At 48.1% G+C, this 20,838-nt stretch overlaps 1 long non-coding RNA gene across 1 annotated transcript in view; it reads left to right on the top strand.

The window, feature by feature from the left end:
• The window catches only part of LOC141974311 (uncharacterized), a 31,459-nt gene that overhangs the window by 8,138 nt on the left and 2,483 nt on the right, over window positions 1-20,838 (top strand). The window contains exon 2 of the long non-coding RNA XR_012635726.1: window positions 19,765-19,870. This is a non-coding gene — a long non-coding RNA (uncharacterized LOC141974311). The remainder of the gene's footprint in view (window positions 1-19,764; window positions 19,871-20,838) is intronic.

The following is a 20,838-nucleotide window of genomic DNA, read 5'->3' as shown; positions in this document are numbered from 1 at the left end:
CTTTTTGGCGCAGTTTATTTAGCGCCTCAACAAGATTTAACGTGATTGCTCTTTAAATCTTAGCCCACTATTCCGAGAGGTAGAATGTCATAAAGGTGTCTGGTAGACAGATGTTACGTTCTCTGCAAGCTGCCAGGAAAGCGGGCATCGTTCTGGGCAGACATGGAAGCAGTGGCTTTGGTAGTATTAGCTCCTCATATAACTTATAAAACCTAAGCTGCTCTGGCTGGTGTAGGTAGACAGTGCTGAGGGCATCTTTTAGACCACAGTGCCCAGATAATTGGGACCAAGATATAGCACTCCCTTCCTGGTTTGAGCCATCAAAGTTAATTATTATAAGTATGGGCGGAAATCTTCTTGGGGAAGTTTTAGGTACCAGTGTTAGTGATTGGAGCAAAGACTTTTTAATCCAGGGGTGGGCAAACTTTTTTGGCCCGAGGGCCACATCGGGGTTGCAAAGTAGTATGGAGGGACGGGTAGGGAAGGCTGTGCCTCGCCAAACAGCCTGGCCCCTGCCCCCCCCCCAGGACTCCACCCCCTATCCAGCCCCCCTGCTCCTTGTCCCCTGACTGCCCTGACCCCTATCCACACCCCTGCCCCCCCCCCCCTTACTATGCCACTCGGAGCGGCAGGACAGGCTTGTTGGAAAGCCTGGGAGGTGAGTGGGTGCAAGCCGTGCTGCTCACGCGGTGGCGTGGCTGCAGGGGAGGGGGACAACAGGGGGAGGGACCAGGGGCAAGTCTCCCCGGCTGGGAGCTCAGGGGTCGGGCGGTCCCACAGGCTGGATGTTGCCTGTGGGCCGTAGTTTGCCCACCTCTGCTTTAATCTAAGCCTACAGCATCCCAGGTGAGTGCCTTAACTGCCAGGCCATAGAGTCACCACTCGCTCCTAAAGAAGCTGTTACACTGTATAATTATTTATACCAGGTGGATCAGCGAGCTAGTGAGCAAGACTAACTCTATAGCTCACTGGGAGCCCCCCACCCCAGAATAGCCAATTGCCTGATGGTTAGGACGCTCATCTCAGAGGTGGTAGACCAGGGACTCAAACCTGAGTCTGAATTGGGGAGATTGCAGACCGGAACCTGGGTCTCCCACATCCTAGCTGAGAGCCCTGAGCACCAAGTTTCAGTTTCAATGAACTGGCATTTTCTGATGAAAATCTGTTTCATTAAAAATTTCCCAACCAGTTCTATTAGTGACTCAAGGTAGTTTAGGTATGATCTTAACCAATCCCATCTCTGAATCTTCTGAGACTGGCAATTCCTGTCCAGTCCTGAGCTAATGTTAGCCTCAGTCTGGCTTTCTTGTGGGAGGAAAGGTCACAGATGACTAACACTAGTATAGACACAGCTTAGGGTCTTTAGCAGTGAGAGCTTTTAAACCATTGGTAAAGGCTGGAGGAGGTGCTTAGATACCACAGCAATGACAACCTCTCTCTGGGCATCCTGAGGGACTTTAACCCTGAGGATCCCTTTGGTGGTGGGGGAAGGGAGTAGATGAGTATTACTAGACTATTTTACAGGAAGGCACCCAGCCAGATTTTGGGGCTGGTTTTCACAAGTGTTGAGTGCTCCTAGAATCCAGCTGAATTTGTTTCATGATGGGCACCCCAAATTAGCAGCCTCCCTTAAAAATAAATAAATTGGCCTTAGTGTTTTACGCAAAGTCACCCAAGAAGGCAACAGCAAAGTCAAGAACAGAATCCAGGAGTCCTAAGTTCCCAGGCCTTTAATGAGATTTAAGTACATACTGTACATCAAGATAAAAATAAGACCAAAGTGTCTAAATATTAGAGGATTGGACGGCTCTTGGTACAGGTTCTATGCTGCAATACCTGGGGTCAGTGGGGTAAGCTAAATGGGGATATCCACCATGACTGAAGTTCCTGGCTTTTGTGGGTATAATTCAGCCTTTTTTCATTATCTGATCTCTGGGCTCTTTCTTTCTTTTGGTTGGTTATCTATCATATTTGACAGAGAAATTGCGATGACAAAATGCTAACACCCTTGCTCTGGGCTATTTTTAATCTACTGTAGGTGAAAGATCAGATGGCATTTTTTGAAAGATTTATATGTCGTCAGTATCCTCACGCTGAGCCAGATTGGGTAAATGGGATTTGACAAACTGCAGGACAGGAGATTTAAACTGCTGACCTCCAGAGTCAGAGCCACTGTATATTATCACGTTTATGTTCACAGACTAAATTCCTTGCTCTAAGGGAATCTCATAAATGTTTAACAGAACTACAGACTTATTATTCAGACTTTAAGCTTTATTGGGGTGGTCAGTGGCTAAGTCTCTGTTTGGGTTTTTGTGGCATTTAATGTAAAATATTGTGGTTAATAGTTAAATCTGCTTGATATTTGCAGAGAACAAGGCAATTCCATTCCTTGCCAACCAAGGACCCTGCCTACCCTAATGACAATTCAGTTCCAGTAGACTCATGCATTGTTCTGCTCCTTTAATTGTATTGCCTCCCCAAATCCCTTCCCAGCATCTCTACGGTCTCATGTGATTCTAGCCACGCACTATGTCCCCTTCTGAATCCAAAGCACTTAAGTATGACCCATGGTTTGAAACATGGCTTTAAAATGAAGCACGTGCTTAAGTGCTTTGCTAAATTGAGGCCCAATTTCTGCAGCACATCATGATGGGCAGGGAGGGTGAGGAAATGGACACACTATATAACCCCCATTACCAACATGAAACAAACTTTGTACCCACCTCATCTTAAATCGGTATAAATTATGTCACTCAGAGGTGTGAATAAGCCACACCGCATAGCAACGTAAGCTACGCTGACCTAAGCACCAATGTGGACAGCACTATGTTAGTGGGAGAAGCTCTCCCACCGACATAGCCAGTGCTGCTCTCAGGCCTGGAATAATTAAGATTATAGGAGAGCTCTCTCCTGTCAGCTTAGAGCGTCTTCACTAGGCTGTAAGCTCTGTAGTGTAGCCATAGCCTTAGTCAGCAATTGTTTGGAAACCACACATTGGGATGCCTAAGGCTCTTGGGCCATTGGCATTACTGCTGGGAGCTGTATTGAAATTGAGAGAATGGGGGGGGGGGGGAGAAGACTGGGGTGGGGGGGTCGGAGAAGGGAAAGGAGAGAGAGAGAGAGAGAGAGGCTGGCACTGGAAAGAGGATCAGGGGAGGACTGCGGGGGGGGGGGAGGGGGCGGGCGGGGGGAGGGAGGCAGGCCTGAGATGCCTGCGGCTAGTGCCACCAAGGCTGGACTCTGCCCCTGTAGAAGACCACGATGTATCTGCCTTAGACATTGTCTAAGGTTACTCATCCAAGTATAGCTGGTCCTCTGATCTCAGACATGCTCCATGCAATATCTGTGTACAAGGCTTTTCTCCTAAATTATACATCATTGGTGGTAAGCAGATAACCAGTTAGTGTACAGATTTGTTACGCACATGCAAATCTTTTCTTGGGCGTAGTGGCCTTGTGGATAGACTTAGTGGGGTGGAGGAAGAAAAAAGTTTAATCTTAAATGGTAATTGTCATTCTCTGGCTAATGATAAGCCATATTATGGCCTGCGTATCGGCTGTAAGTGAGCAGAAAGACACAATAAGGTGTATGTTGCGGTGAGATAACAGTGCTCAAAAGCCAATGACCTGCAAAGCACATTATCTCCCAGTTGCACAAGCCCTGTGGAGTCATCCTACGCATGTATGCTACCAGATCCAAAGTCCCCTTCCTCACTGTTTAGTATTTGCACATTTCTTGGTATTTTACCCAACTGTTCTTATTTTATTTTGAGAACATTTGCTCCCTTTCCTGTGCATTTTTTTTTAAATCAGTTTTTGTGTATATAACAGGCCTGGCTTGAGAGAGAATAAGCAACCTTCAACTGGGGCTGGGGGCACTTGGCATCTCTTGGCCAAACAACCCTTTGTTAGACAAGTCAATACAGACATACAGGGCCAGATCTTTAGCTGGTGTAAATTGGTGCAGCTCCACAGACTATCTAAGCATGTGCCTGACAGAGTCTAACTTATAATTTTCATTTGCCATAATTAAAATTGCACATTGTTTTTGAAGGTAGCAGGGATGGCTTTGAGCTTAAAAACTAAATTAGATTAAAATTGTTTCAAGGCAAAATTGACCTTTATGGTTATAATTGATTAGAAAGTGGCAGAAGGCTGAAGTCTGTAGATACGGTAGCAAACATTTTAGGAGCTTTGTGTTTGACAGTGGTCTCCAACCTTTTTACGCCCAAGATCACCTTTGGAATCTAAAGGCAACCCAGGAGCTACCCCGCCCAGTTCATTCCATTCCCTGCCCCTCTTTGTTGCTCGCTCTCCCACACCCTCACTCACTTTCACTGGGTTAGGGTGGGGGTTTGGGAGGGGATGAGGGGTGCAAGCTCTAGGAGGGAGTTTGGGTGCAGGAGGGGGCTCCAGACTCTGGCAGGGGGGTCAGGGCTGGGGCAGAGTATTGGGGTGCTGACTCTGGGAGGGGGCAGGGCTGGGGAAGGAGTTTGGGGTGCAGGAGGAAGTATGGGGTGCTGGCTCTGGGAGGGGGCTCAGGGATGGGGGTTGGGGTGCAGTGTCCCGCTGAGCAGCACTTACCTCCAGTGGCTCCTGTTCAGCAGCAGGTGCGGCAAGGCTAAGACAGGCTTCCTGCCTATCCCGGCCCCATGCTGCTCCCAGAAGGGGCAAACACGCCCCTGGGGCGGGGGGCACATGGCTCCATGTGCTGCCCCTTTCTGCAAGCGCTGCCCCTTTCTGCAAGCACCACCCCTGCAGCTCTCCTGGCCAATGGGAGCTGCAGGGGCAGTGCTTGCAGGCAGCAGCAGCGCGTGGAGGGAGACCCCTGCCCCACCGCCCATGGGGCTGCGCTGGCCGCTTCCGGGAGCAGTGTGGGGCTGGGGTAGGCGGAGAGTCTGCCTTAGCGGCAGCCACGCTGTACCACCGGAGATCACGATAGACTGGTGGATCCTAGAGGATCTCCCAGTCTATCGCGATCAACCGGTTGGTGACCACTGGTGTGTGAAGATAGTCTCAGCCACGTAAATGTATTATGCATTTGTAGACTGGGCTCTGTAGGATGCAGTTCAGCTACTACTAAATTCATGGAATAGACTTGGCCTGTCCACCAGGGCTGGCACCAGCATGGGAAAAAAAAATTATTGGAAGAAAATAAGGAAATTAAAATGTCTGATTTTTCTGTCTCTTCGAGGCTGCAAATGCCTCTCCTTTCGTAGAACTGTAATTGTTTCTTGGTGCACAATGGGCCGAAATGTCTGAGAAAGGTAGAGATGAGACTTGAAGAGCCAAATCCATCTCTGGTTGTAATTCCATTAACTTCAGGGATGTATTTTGGTGCAGGAACCCTTGGGTGAATGTGGCACTGGAGTACAGGGCACCAGAGAATGCAGGCATCTGACTGCGTACAAAAAGATACAGCATGGGTTGGGGCCAGGATCATTTCTGCTGGCCAGTATGCCTCATGCCTGACCAGAAGAGACCACCAGTAAAGCAGAGAGGGGGGGAATTCAGTCCTTGGCCTCTCTGCTTTGATAGCCGGGAATGGGGTCAGTTAGCGCCAAGTGTAATGGCAGAGAAAACACCTGTTCATTGAGCACTGGGCTGAGACCCATCACACTCATTTCGCACAGCTCACTGGGCATGTTGCTCCCATGTGAGCAATACCATAGGGTGTCTTGGTAACCAGTGGCCAATGTAGTCTGGGTGTAACTCTCTTAAACAAGGAGCTTGCCTGGTCCAAGTCATGCCAGAGAGGTGGGTGGGAGGGAGCTGTCCTTTGTGGAGTTTGTGGGGAAGCCATCTTTTGCTGTTGACAAGAATCGTGGTGCTTGTAAACTCTGTGGGTCTGATTCTCTGTGTCATGTGCAGCTACTTACATCCATTCTGCAGAGGTGTAAAATACTACCAGATCAGCACGGCAGCATTTTATTCTTCCTTTGCACTCTGCCCACACGTAAATTATTATTTGTCTCCAGGTGCTACCTCCAAATTCCATGGAGCAGAGACAGACTTTTCCCCAGGGTTTGTGCAGCATCCAACACACCAGGGCCCTGATCTGAGTTGGAGCCTCTGGGTGCTACTGCAATATAAATAAATGCTAAGTTTGAAATAATAATAATAATAAAAAAAAAAAACTGAGAGGCAATGGAAACAGCTGTCTCCTCCTCTTCCTCTGAGTCCCTTTACTTGGTGAGACACTGTTTCTGACTACAGCTGCAGCACTGTAAATGCCTGCTAGATGTCTGGGTGATGATCTACTTGAAGCAATTATAGGGCATCTGTCACCAGTAGGGACTGAGCCACAGGCCTCTTATCTGGGGAAATTGATGGATGAGAAAAGGGGGGGAAAAATCAATGCCTTTCACCAAAATTATCTGCCAGATTGAATTAAGCATCATGGAATCCCTGCTTTTCACACTGTGAAAGTCAGAGCTGGAACGGAAGAATCTGTGTGTGGTGCACTCAGCTCACAGGAGAGGCAGGTCACCTATGTACTGACCCCATACTTGCATTTCTTGAGCATTCAAAAACTCCCATTCACCTCAGCAGGACTCTTGGGTGTGAAAGGAATGCAGGATTTGGGTCTGCTATAATCATCCTGATTCCAGGGGGGCAGGCCCCAATTCAGCCCTACTAAATCATGATCACTGGATCATAATATCCTCTCGCCATGCACCAGAGCCCACAATTTTTTGCGAGTGTAAAGGCCCATATGGATTTGGGATACAGAGTGATAGTTCAGCTGTTGGGTTACTGGTCTACAGTGTGGAGGTGGGGGTGAGGGGTGACATTTTCAAAAGCATCTGAGTGACCCAGGCTATATCCACACTGCAGACTTCTGTTTACACAGATGAGGGTTGATCCCTGACTGAAAGAGCTGTGCTGGCAAAACCCCCTCGCGTAGAGACCCCTATACTGGCAATTACTGGTCTAGCTTGTCTTGCTCATAGGGGTGGTTTGACTTTCCCAGTGCAGAGCACAGCTGTGCCCATATAGCACGTGTGCTTTGACAGTGTAGCATATTAGGCCATGTCTACACTACAGAGCCTATGGCAGCGTAGTCCCCTACTGTAGACCAGCCTATGCCGAGAGAAGGAGGAGGTCTGCTGGCATACTAGCAGCGCCTCCCTGAAGCCCGTTAGTTATGCGACAGCAGCACTCTACTTTTGACGCAGTTGCGTCTACACGGGGGGGGGGGGGGGGGGTTGCCAGCATAGCGATATGTGATTTTGTTCCACGTGTAACCCCTGTGGGGTTTAGAGAGCATGGCCCTCTTAAACCTTTTTCCGGGGGTGGGGTGGGGGGAGTGTTGATCTAGAAAGAGGAAGTGCTGGGGGGAGCAGAGAGAGCGGGGAGCACGACCGGCCATGTGTGTCTGGAGCTCCAGACAGGAGGGCTGCAGCAAGCTGGCCCTCACAGAGCGAAGCAGCCAAGAACCTGCCCGAAGTGGGAGGGGCCACCCCAGGACAGGAGCCAGAAGGGGCAGTGCCAGGGAGGACTCGCCCGAGAAGGACAGACCGGAGCTGGACCCACTATCCCTGCTGCCCAGAGCTGCGTGGGGCCGTGAGTACTGGGGCTTGTGACCTGGCATTGGGAATAAGGAGAGAGGCTGTTAGCGAAATGAGGAGGTGGCCACTCTGTGTGGCTTTGCAGAGAGTGGCAGAAGAGGGCCCCGGAGGGGTTTGCTGGCGCTGAAGACAACCCGAGGCACCCAAGACGCACCACTGGACTGGAACCTTGCCCAGGACTCCTGAACTCTGTGTGCAGACACATTGCTGGGTGTCTGCCCTTTCAGACTGTGCTCCCACTGGGCCTGTGGGGCCTTGTGTTGAATGCAACCCTGGTTTACTGCTCCCCCTATCTTCCCCCGGTTGGTTTTCTCCTTTCCTCCCTCTGTAAGTAAATATTTCCCTTTCCTATGTTCATTGTACTCTTCCGGGGTGTGTGTGTGTGTTCATTCTGGGGGGGTTGGAACAGGTGCCCCTGGGGTGGAAGGGCCTTTCACTGCTGCAGTAGGGTTGCCAACTTTTCTACTCTCTCAAAACCAAACACCCTTGCCCTGCCCCCTGCTCCACCCCTCCTCCAAGGCCCTGCCCCTTCTCAGAAGCCCTGCCCCTACTTACTCCATCCCCTCTCCCTTTCACTCGCTTTCCTCACCCTCACTCGCTGGCTCAGGGGGCGAGGGCTCCGGCTGGGGGTGCGGGCTCTGGGCTGGGGCTGGGGATGAGGGGTTTGGGGTGTAGGAGGGTGCTCCAGGCTGGGATTGAGGGGTTCAGAGGGCTGGAGGGGGATCAGGGCTGGGAGTTGAGGGGCACTCAGGGGTGCAGGCTCTGGGCATAGCTTATCTGAAGCAGTTGCATGTCCCCCCTCCAGCTCCTACATGGAAGCGTGGCCAGGCAGCTCTGTGTGCTGCCTCATCTGCAGGTGCTGCCTGCGTGGTTCCTGGCCAATGGGAGCTGCAGGGGCGGTGCTTGGGGCAGGGGCAGCGTGCAGAGCCCCCTGGCTGCCCCTCCGCATAGGAGCCAGAGGGGGGACATGCTGGCTGCTTCCTGGGAGCTGTATGGCACGGAGGCTTGCAGGGAAGTCCTACTGTGTGGCACTGCCAATCAGACAGTCAACGACCCAGTCCCTGGTGCTGATTAGAGCCACCAGGATCCCTTTTCAACAGGGTGTTCTGGTCGAAAACCAGACACCTGGTCAGCCTATTCTGTATTCTTGCGTGCACCTTCTCTAGGCCAGAGCTGCATGCAGAGCAAACTCCATCTTGGCCACAAGGGCACTTAAGTTTACACATGCTTCTAGACAACATCCTGTGCCTCTCCCTAGTATAGACAATGACTTAGAGCCCAAGTCCCATTTTCAAAAGTGACTTGGCCGCTTCACCACTTAAGTTTTTTGTCTACACACATGCACTGTATCACTTTTACCAGCCAGGTATAGTTGAGGCACAAAACCTCCCTAGTGTGGATGCAGTAATGCAGGCATGGCTGTGCTTAGCCTGTGTAGCGTATTCCTGTACAGGAAGGAGAGTGAACTATGCTGCCACAATAACATCCATATCAATACAACTACAACCCCTAGCGTGGATGAACTAGTATAAATATATTGGTTAAAAAAAAATACAAAAGCTATATGTAAGAGCCGGCTTTAGGCCCCTTGAAAGTCAATGAGATTTGGGCTCCTGCTTCACTTAGACGCTTTTGAAATGTTTATCGCTGGAGAGCATTAGTTCCTCAGTTTGATGAGAGGGCGTCTGCTGCTGGTGGGGTGAAGGATTGCTTCTTGTACCTATTTGTGTCAGTGTCCTTGTATGACACGCATCAGCACAGGATCTTTGTTCAGGGGAAACCCCAGGCACTGGTGAAGCCTCTAGTGTTTTCTCCTCGCTACTTCCCCTGCCCTCTTACCCTATTTATTTCAAGGGCTGGATGGGGATGTAATTAAATCCTAATTTCTGTCTGTAGAAGACCAGTTCTCTGACGAAGGGCTGGTGAGATCCAGGAGGTAGATAAGCAAAGGTATTTATGAGCACTTAGTAAAATTGCCGTCTATAAAATGACACATTCCCCCCACTGATTCCAGAGTCAGTGCTATAAAGGCCTCCAGTTCACCTCTGGAGACGCTTGTGAGATGGTGTTGCCTGCTCAGTGTACAAAAGAAAACAACAAGGCAAGTCCTTGTGAGCAGCAGCAGCAGGAGGCTCATCATTCAAGGGATGCCATAGACCAGGGCTTCTTAACCTTTTTCTTTCTGAGGCACCCCCCCCCCAACATGCTATAAAAACTCCACCGCCCACCTGTGCCCCAGCAACAGTTTTTCTCCATATAAAAGCCAGGGCAAGCATTAGGGGGTAGCAAGCAGGGCAAATACCTGGGGCCCCACATCAGTTGCTAAGGTTTTGGCTTCAGCCCTAGGTGGTGGGGCTCAGGGCCCTGTGTTTAAGCCTCATGTGGTGGGACTTCAGCTTTCTGCCCTGGGCCCCAGCAACTCTAATGTTGGCCCTGCTTGGCGGACCCCCTGAAACCTGCTCATGGGCCCCTTGGGCTCCTGGTTGAGAACCCCTGCTATAGACAAGGCAATTGTACAGGGGTGAGCTGGCTTAAAACACGGGCTGTGGGACCATCAGCCTTGCGAATGTAAGCCATGCTAATACAGTGTGCTATGTCCCTCTCTAGTGTCTGGGTCACACACAGAATAACAGACCACTACTGCTACCTGCTAAATGAGATGCTGCTTTAGTTGTAGAGATTGATGCTGAAGGTCCTGGGTTTGAATCCTGCTGATGACCCTTAGAGGGATGGTTATTACAAGAACTCAAGACAGCACACAATATTCTCATGAGTTACCTGAGTGTTCTCCCAGCGTGGCCACCGCTCAACCTTAGCCCCCTCTAGTTTGGTTTCAGAAATAACAAAGCAGAATATGGGACAAACCACGTGAGACTCCTTAGCTTCGTGTGGGTGGGTGGGGGGTCCTTGCAAACATTTGCTTTTGATGCACTTGGGATAGCAGCCTCTCCCCCAATTTCCTCCTCTCCAACTTTTGCCTTCATTCTGCAGTTCGGGCAGACCTGTAGGGATTAGAAGGATCATGGGGGAGGACAGGGGGCACCCTGGCAGGAATGGGCTCTGGGGAAGCACTCAGACAAATGAGAGACATCCCCAAGGTCCCAGTTTAGAGCTGACTCAACAGAAAACTCGCACGCAAACGAACCTGACACTCTGACCAGCCAAACAAAACATCCGTGCGGCACCAAACAATTGGACTAGATCAGTTGAATACAGGGACCTATGGAAACTTTTTTTCCTCCCAAATGCAAGTCTGTGGGAATTTGCATTGCAGTCAGGTATACTTAGAGTGCACATAAACCATCTAATAAAAATTCCACTGAAGTGTACGTCATACAGCTGTGTTTTATTATATTTGCGCTCCCTTCCCACTGACAGCGCCTTTATAACTGGATTACTCACATATCATCATTAACTCTGACACTCCTGGGTTTTTACTGCTTCCCCGCTTTCTATCATCTTCTGCAAGTTTTATCCCTTCCCTGCAGATGTTCTGAAATGTATTTCTTTTAATATCCTTGCAGCAGCTGTACATGGGAGTTGGGGGGGGCGGAATATGGGTTGGATGCCCTGGGCTGCAAGATAGGCTCACGTAATATTAATAACAACACCAACAACTACTCTGCTCTTTTGCTTAGATTTCCCATAGACACAGGGCTCTGTCCATGCAGGTGTTGGTGTGGATGTGGGGGGAGGGCTGCCTAAAAAGACTCTGAAGATTAAAATGTATCAAGCTATTGTCTAGCCATAGCAGTATGATTGCATAGCTATTTGCTTGTGCAGCTGTTGCCTTCTGCATTGCTGTCAGTCATGTTAATCAGGTCTTCACCCACTATTTGGAACCAACAGCTTAGAAAGTTTTATGTGCAGTTGCCCTCTGTCTTGCACGGCATATCAGATTTAAGTATCCAAGAAAGATTCCTCTCCTTGGTCCTATCTGGGATTTTGGAATAACCAAAGCCAAGGGAGTTATGGAGTAATCCTTCCCAGATTTTACCGAAGACCCAGAGCATCCAAAGACAAGCAATCTGCATATTGTTTGTACAGCACCTAGACCACTGGGGTTCTCATTCTGAGTGGGGTCTTTTGGCCCTATGGCAATACAGCTAGTAAATGATAATCACGCATTACTTCTCCAGCTGGAATGGGTTTCAGCAATAAAACATTTAGTTCTTCATATTAATATTGATTTAGGGTCCAATTCTGGTTTCACTGTGACTGATCTAGATTCGGGATAACTCCATGTTAGCCAGATAGTAGTTGAAGTTCATGGAGTTTTCACCACACATACACTAGTGTCACTGAGAGAAGAATTCAGCTCTTCGTGAATTCCTACATCGCTCCCCGTACGTTTGGGTATGTCTGTGCTGCAGTCAGGAGTGGTAACTGGGGCATGTGTAGACCGAGCCAAGCTAGCTTTGATCAAGCCAGCTCGATAAAAATAGCAGTGTAGTTGCAGTGGGCATGTGTGATGGCACAGGCTAGCCACTCAACTAAGTATTCAGGGTCGCAGGCAGGATTGTGCTAGGGTAGCTAGCCTGCCTTGCCACCCATGCCTCTGCTCCTGCACTGCTATTTTTAGCAAGCTGGCTCAATGAAGTGAGCATGGGTGCTACAGTCATCCCTTCTGATTGCAGTGTAGGCAACCCTGTAGTCAGAAAGAGCTGAGTGATACAGGGCATGACAGAACTGACTTCTAACAAGAGAGAATCCAGTTGGTTGGGGATGCCCATCAGTATCTCTCAAGATACATTTGGTGCATGAAGACAACATTTTGTAGTGTGTCACCCTAGAACCATCATCCCCAAGGGTAGTACTCTTCCACTTGTGTCTGCACAGCATTGATCTAGTGGGTAGGACATTAGGATTTTGACATTGGCACTCAGGAAACCTTGGGTTTATTCCTGGCTCCCCCATTGACCAGCTAGGTGACCTTGGGCCAAGTCATGTCACTTCTTTCTGCCTCTGTTTCCCTTCCTGCCCTTCGTTTGGAAAGCCTATTTAGACTGTAAGCTCTTCGGGTCAGGCACATCCTCCTGCTAATGTTTGTACAGCTCCTAGCACAATGGGGTCCTGATTCCATTGGGGTCCTCTTGGGGCTGCTAAAATGCAAATAATATACAACAATAACTTGCCAAGCAGTGTATGTAATATTACGTCCTGAACTGCTGCTTTCATGAGATAGAGCTTCCCAGTAGTGCTAAGAAAGAAAATAGTTCTGTGTTCAAAGGTTGAGTCCCGTGATGCCCCATTTACTGGTGGGAGAGGGGCCCGTGCTTTGCTTTTGGAGGAACTCAACAGTGATAGAATTGGCCAAGTGCACTTCTGTTTTTCAGCCGTCACTAAGCGAGTGAAAATTATACTTGTGGTAAAGGGGAAGTAAGTCTGTGGGGAGCACAGCTCCAACTCCGAATAGTCTGAGCAACCCAGTTAACCCCTTGATGACCACTTTATTACAATACTTGCGTGGGGCAGAGTGACCCTCTCAAAATTCAGTTACTCCCAATGGGTTTCCTAGTCATTAGCATGAAGCATTGGCTGCTCTTCAGAATATTTGTTGGTGCATCTATAGTCCTTCAGTGGCTGGCTGTACAGAACACTGCTCAGAATTACTTCTCTAAATCTGGGTTTTGTTGCCAAGAAGATGGCATGAAAATGCAGTCACTAGAAGAAAATGACTTTGAGTGGGAGAAAGGGCTCAACTCCTCAATGCATCACTCTGTTTTGTTCCATGTTGGGATGCAGTCCGGCTCCTCAAAGGGTCACAAGTACAGTTCAGTCTGCGTTCAGTCACAATAGGAATTCCTCTGGAATTATATGGCCACTTCCGCCTAAAGATATGTCCTCATGCCTAATCATTGTTACACCCAATGCCAAAGGAATTTGTAATGATTTGTCAGTTTGTTCAGTTTTCTCCTTTGATTATACTTAGTTTGTCTGGTATTTTAGCTGAACAATTTTCCTGCTCTTGGATTTTCTGCCGAAACTGAGGTGTTGAAGTAATATATTGATGAAGTAATAGGTAGTGGTGACCACTGCACATATTGTATCTGCAGCCTCATCGGCAAGTTGCTAAGAAAAGGACTATAAAATCCAGGGCACAAATGGGATGTTGTGGGGCAAGATTTTCACAAGTGATTAGTAATTTTGGGTGCCTTAATTTCTGGGTCCTCAACTGGAGACAATTTAAAGGGACCTGTTTTTCTTAAGGTGCTAAGTAACTGTCACTTGAGAAACCAGGCTCTTGTGACTGTGTCCCCAGTTGTGCATTCAGAATCACGAGCCGTTTCTGAAATCCTTTCCCAGGGCATCAAATGAGATTGGCATCCCCTGATACGCAGCTATGACTGGTAACTTAGGAATTTCTATTCTGTGCTGTGTTGATGTTGCTTCCAAGCAAGTTAGCATCTGATCTTGATGGCAATTGGGTTGCTTCCAGGTGCCTGCCAAAACTTACCTACAGCTCAGAAATCAGCCTGAACTTAGGGGACATCTGTCATATGCATCAAATACGCACCTCGCTTCCAAAAGATTTAAGCTTAGGATGGCGGGGGAGGCAAATGAAAAACGTAGTTCTTTTACTCCATGTATGTGTCTGCAATCTAGGTCAGTTTAATAAAGGCTCCCAGAATAAAGTATAGCCAGATAAACTTGGGGAAGCTGAGCAGGGATGATCCAAGTGTAAAGTGCCCTGTAGGGCTGGAAAGCTAAACACCACTTAGATACAGACTGTGGAGATTTCCATACTGTGGGCCAATCTCTGGTTGCCAGGTTCGCCTTAGCACACTCCAGAAAGAGCAGGGCCCGATTCTGACTTCAGTTTAAACCTGCAGAAGAGCTAGGTCCCTCTTTCATCCTGAGCTGGCATTCTGGGACTTGTATGCATGCACCTCCTGACATGGCCATGGCAGCCAAATGCTTTGCTCTCCATGCTTCGGCCAGGAAGGCCACAGCAACACAAACTACAGCTCTGCTTTGGCACAGTATATGTGCAGTCAACCTGGAGCCGTTTACATGGGCAGAGAGCACTTTGGCCTGATCCCATCCTCCTCACTCAGACCAAAGGCCTTGATGACTTCAAAGGGAGCCATCCCTGAGTATGGAAGGCAGAGTCAGCCTCTTTGGCTCATCTTGTGCCAGTTAACACACTGGCAATTAACCTGAAGCATAGACCAGTGTTTCTCAAATGTGGCCACCAGGGGCTTTTCTTATGGCCACAGCGTCCTGGCCGGTGATTTGGGGGGGAGGGGGAACAAAGCAGCAGCCCCTCCCCTGGGGCCACCAATAGGGGCTGGGCCCTGTCCTCTTTTGGAGCAACAAACATTGTAGAAGCAGGCAGCCAGCATGACTTCCCCACCTTCCTGGGGAGGGTGAGGCTTGGGCTTCAGCCCTGGGGTGGTGGGCGGCAGACTCTGGTCATGCGGCAGCAGGCCCCGTCCCCCAGCTGCAGGGCTTCCGGCTTTGCTTTGGGCTCTGACTCTGGGCTCATCCCCCGCACATCGCCCCTGGCCCCCGCTGCCTCCTCCAGTCCCCATCTGTGCAGCAGGACTCCAGGATCCCGCCCTGGGCTAATCCCCATCGCCCCTTGGCCCCTATCCACCTCCCCATTTAGGGTGTAATTAGTCCCCCAGCTTGCCAGGGCTGAGTAAGTCTGCTGTGAAAAGTCATATTTGTATGTTTGTTAATATCACTTTTCATAGCCTCCCAGCTAGCTAGCAAGTCTGCTGTGAAAAGTGTATTAACAAATATACAAATGTCACTTTTCACAGTAGCAGACTTACTAGCTAGCAAGTCTAAAAAAATAAAAAGCAACCAAAAAAGCAAAACATTTAAAGCACCTTATTTGTGTTTTTATTCTGTTTAGGTTCAGTAAAGAATAGAGACAACTGTACATTATTTTTAATGATTGAGTCTGCAAAAAAAAAACCCCTACATAAATAAATGACAATGAGTTGGACATATGTGCATATTTATTTGCTTTTCCTAAAGTTAATTAAGTATTTTAGGACAAATTGTCAGAGCGGCCACCAGCAAAAGTTGGTGGCTACATTCTGAGCCCACCCAAAAATTTGTTGTGAGAATCCCTGGCATAGACCATGTTCTGCTGTCAACTATGCCAGTGTAAATCTGGATTGATTTCAGTGGAGTGAGTCTGAATTTGCAGCAGAGTAAATGAGGTCAGAACTTGCCCCCATATTCCACACTGAAAGAAATGTACAATTGCATGGTAAGAAAATGAGCTGGTGAATATTTTAAGGGGAAGGGAAAGTAACTCCTCCTCCCTGCAAAGTAAGAACAGTTATTTTATTTTTGAAGACATTTTCTTTTTCCAAAAATACTGAAAAGTTCCAAGAACAAGGCAAGCTGGTGTGCTGTTAAAAACACAGCCAGTCTTGCTGAAAATAACTGGCAACTCAGTTTCTGCAGGCCTAGTTCTTGGGATTTTATCTCAAGTAAAATATTAGAGGTTTATCTAAGCAAGTGGGGAGAGGGAGGGTGGGGAAGAGACCAAAGTATGCTTGACATTTGCATACTTGACTGGAAATGTCCATTTTCAGTACAAGGCAGATAATTTGAGTATTTTATATTTTAATTTTGGCTTGAAAAAAAAATTTTTTTTAAAAGGTGGATAGATGAAGGGACCTGCAGGTGGATTTGTGTCTGTAGGGGCAGAGCAGGTACACAGGTAAAGGGACCAGTATGTGGAACTGTGTACGTAGACAAACAGATGAAGGGTCCAGTCAGTTGGAAGTGGAGATGGATGGAAAAACCCTATTTCACTGAGGTCCTGGTTACTTGTGTGTTGTCCTTAATTTGGCAGTTGCATTTTCAGGCCTCTGAGGTACTAATCCCACAAACACACACATGCTTAACTTGAAGTCTGTGGGACTATTCATGTATGTAGTTGAGCACTTGTGTGTTTGCAGGCAGAGCCTTAATCCGCATTGTTGTTTGAATAAAAATATTGACTCTCTGTGTTCTGGCATTCGGAAGCATCTGTGGGTCAATCTGTCTCGGTTCTTTGAAGTGGAAATGGTTGCAGATTTAGCTTTATGAACTAGAAGACAGGAGTCATGCAGTGACCGATGAGTTCAGTTTCTCTCCATTCTCTTATTTCCAGGTACTGGGGTTCATACATAGGGCACATAAAATTAAATGAAGAGAGCCCTCATGTTACATTAGTGTTGTGCTGCCACGACTCTGCTCCACGGCCTAAAGAGAACCCCACATAAACTCCTGGGCTGGTGCACCTGCTTCACACCAACCCTTTGCTTTTAGCAAACACTGACATGGGTACGCTCTCCCCATTGGGAGCTGGGAGAAGAAAGGATCTGCTCAGTTCCCATTACTTCTAAACCAGAAACATCCATTGGCGTCACAAGTGCCTTGTTCGTTTAGTTATAGAGCAGGGGCCGTTCCAGTGCATGAGCTTTGCTCTCTCTGGTAATTGTCACCATAGTCCTAGAGCACTGCAGAACTAAAAACATTCAGGTGCTAAAAGCTCAAGGGCTGTGATGAGGCGAGGGACAAGCCTGGGGAGAGATGAGAGGCCTGTATCATAAGAAAGAGAAATCGAAAAGCCTTGTTGTTCTGATGGCAATTCCTTTTGGCCTGTGGGGGATCATAAATACAATGGTTGTGAGAGACTTGATGGCTAAGGGGGACTGTGTCTTTCTCTGCTTCGTCGTTGGTTTGAATCCAGCTCTAGCTATGCCCAAAAGTTGATGCCTACCTGGTGGTCAAAGTGAAATTAGTTTGCAGGCTTCAGAGCGGTTCCCACTAGACACATGTCCCTGTTGCTAAAAAATCACCACCATAATTGTGTTGGGAATCTCAGCAGACAGTGCAGGATGGAATGTGCCATAGACACGAGATGCTTTGCTCCACCATGCTGGTGGGAGGCAGTGTGTGGGGGAAGTTACACTCTCTCTCTCTCTCTCTCTCTCTCTCTTTATGAGCCAGCTCTTCAGGTTAGGTACCAAAATAAATTGGGTGCTGAGTGCTTTTGAAAAACTGCACCCAGTTGTGGTGGCTGATCGTTTGAAAGCTCTAGCTACCTAAGGTAGTGCTCGGGGGCCCCCCCATTCCAGACTCTTTGAGCACCACCCAATCTTCAATATAGTTATCCTACCTACACCCCCATGACGGAGGGTAGGACTCCTATCCCTATTTTACAGAAGGGAATGAGGCCCAGCCACGGACTAAGTGATTTGTCCAGGGTCACTCAGGAAGTCTGTGGCAGAGCAGAGAATCAAAGCTAGGTCTCCCATGGCCCTGGCTAATGGTTACACTGCAAAAAACGAGCCCAGCAGCTCAGAGACCTCATACTACGGGGCTAAAAACAGCCACATAGACATTCAGACTCAGGCTGGAGCCTGGGCTCTGAAACCCGTTGAGGGCTCCAGCCTGAGAGGGAATGCCTACACTTCAAACAATAGCCCTGTATCGTAGTGGTTCTCAGCCAGGAGTCTGGGACGCCCTCCGGTGGGCCTACGAACAGGTTTCGGAGAGGAAGGGGGGACTGCCAAGCAGGGCCAGTGTTTAGACTTGCTGGGGACCAGGGCTGAAGCTGAAGCCTGAGCAATGTAGGTTCACTGTGGCATAGGGCCCCAGGCAGTTGCCCTGCTTGCTACTCCCTAATGCCAGCCCTGGCTTTTATATGCAGAAACCCAGTTATTGTGGCACAGGTGGGATGTGGATTTTTTTATAGCATATTGGTGGGGGCCTCAGAAAGAAAAACATTGAGCACCTCCTGCGTTTGGGCTCTTTGGGCATACCAGAAATCTGTATGCACAGTTTTGTATATTCTAAGACATACACACCCAGCGACAACACGGGGTTGAGCATTATTGCAGAACCTTCTCTGCGTCATATCCCAGACAGCTTAGCAACAGGCTTCTACAAGCACCATGCAGGCATAGACAATTGTTTTGTGCCCCGCTGCTGAGCCCTATGACAGTATAATGCAGGGTGGAAAACACACACATGCAATTACTTTAGCTGCAATTTCCCTGTGAAAAAGTAAGTCCATTTTCTGTTGAAAAGCAAGAAATGTAAATGTACATAAAAATTAATGCTCAATAAAAAAACAAAAGAAATAGAAAAGGGAAAAAAGCAGAAAGAAGAGGATGGAAACATATGTTAAAGTAATTTGTGGCAACTCTTCTTATGGTTTTTCTGAGAAATGGCAGCAGAATTTCCACAGCTCTGGGCCATTTCTTAGCATACCCTTGTAAAACCCTGGAAAAGCCAGAGAAGGATCAGCAGGATGGGTTTGTTTTTTTTGGTTTTGTTTTTATTCTACCTTATATTTCTGACTCATCCTTTTGTTTGTTTGTTCCCATTCCCTCCCTCCACATCCTGGCTGGTAGCAGTGGGCATAACCAGCATGGGCTGAGTAGGCTGGTGAATGCTCCGGTGGAGGGTGGAACTCCCCACAGGGTATGGGACAGCAGTGCTGGCATAAGGGGACCAACCACACCGTGACCCCATGCACAGAGCATTCACTTGACTTTTTCTTTGTGGTGGTGAGAGAGTGTGTGTGTGTCACACACTCACTCACTCTCTCTCTCTCTCTCTCTCTCTCTCACTTATTTTCTGGCTCTTGCAGGTGGCCTGGAACTGGAATGCTCTTTGATTATACTAGTATCCAATATCTATCATTTTTAATCAACCTAAATCATCTAAAAAAAGAAAAGGAGTACTTGTGGCACCTTAGAGACTAACAAATTTATTTGAGCATAAGCTTTCATGAGCTACAGCTCACTTCATCGGCTGCTGTAGCTCACGAAAGCTTATGCTCAAATAAATTTGTTAGTCTCTAAGGTGCCACAAGTCCTCCTTTTCTTTTTGTGGATACAGACTAACACGGCTGCTGCTCTGAAACTGAATCATCTAGCCGCAGTACTTGCACGTGAAAGCAACTACTAATGGGACAGAAAGTAAGGGACCCTAGTCAAAGGCAGAGTTTAGGGTTCAGAGTTTAAATGCATGGTGTTTTCAGAGGGCTGGAACACAAACTATGCAGTGCTGCTGTCACTGTGTACAGTGCTGCTCATAGCATGGGTCTGGGGGTAATATAGTGTGCCTGAGGCATACAGGCGTAGCAATAATAATTCCTAGCTCATATATAGTGTTTTTCAGCAGCAAATCTGAAAGATCTTTACACTATTCTTATCCCCATTTTACAGGGTCACCCAGGGGACCAGTAGCTGACCTGTGAACAGAAGCCAGGTCACCTGAGTCCCAATGCTATCAGCTGACGGGATGTTCAGGAACAAGCAAGCTTGGAACCTGGTGAGAATCCATTAGGGCTTGATTTTTTTATTTATTTATTTTACAAGTGGCGAGAATGCACAGCACCTGATAGAACCAGGCCATAAGACTTTGATGACCTGCCTAATTACATGTGCTGCAGCTTAAATCTGGGCTAGTGGGATTGGGAAGAATGCCTGCCTAGCAGGACAGGGGTCGCAGGCCATTTATAAACCTGCGTACACCACAGTGAGCAAGGGCCTGCCCGAGAAAGGCACTGAGTTGCCTGAAAGAATGGAAGTTGGCCACCTGTGAAAATTCCAGACATAACATCTCTGAGTGAGCCTCCTAGTCTTAACAATGGGGATAATATGTCTTTCCCTCCTAGTGCATGTCAAACCCCCTAACTCTCCCTGCCTTCCCCTGCCAGTGAAAAGGGTTATGGAGGATGCAGATTATGGTTATGCAGTGGCTAATCCAGACCCTGTCAGACATTAGGTTTATTCAGGGGAAGACGCTGAAGTCTTTGGGAACACTGGCCATTGTGGGTAGGGAGTTATAGTTCCAGAAATCCTATAAAGAAAAGGAGTACTTGTGGCACCTTAGAGACCAACCACTTTATTTGAGCATAAGCTTTCGTGAGCTACAATGAAGTGAGCTGTAGCTCACGAAAGCTTATGCTCAAATAAATTTGTTAGTCTTTAAGGTGCCACAAATACTCCTTTTCTTTTTGCGAATACAGACTAACACGGCTTCTACTCTGAAAAGAAATCCTATAGCAGCTTTGCTGGACCACCCCAGAGCCAGTTTGCTGTTGGGACAAAGTGATAAATTTGCAGAAAACTGAAGGAACCATGTGTGCAGAGCATCCAATGTCACACAATCTTTCTCTTAAATGCTTCTGTTTCCTAACCTAGACAGCTACAAGGCCAATATAACTGCTAAACAGCTGCTCATTTTCTCCCCTCTTAGGAATGTTAGAGCCAAATTCTGGGCACTCTTCTGCCCTA

This window comes from Natator depressus, chromosome 18 (genome assembly GCF_965152275.1).
Source record: "Natator depressus isolate rNatDep1 chromosome 18, rNatDep2.hap1, whole genome shotgun sequence".
In the NCBI taxonomy this organism is placed as follows: domain Eukaryota; kingdom Metazoa; phylum Chordata; order Testudines; family Cheloniidae; genus Natator; species Natator depressus.
This window is presented reverse-complemented; position numbering and strand designations above follow the sequence as displayed.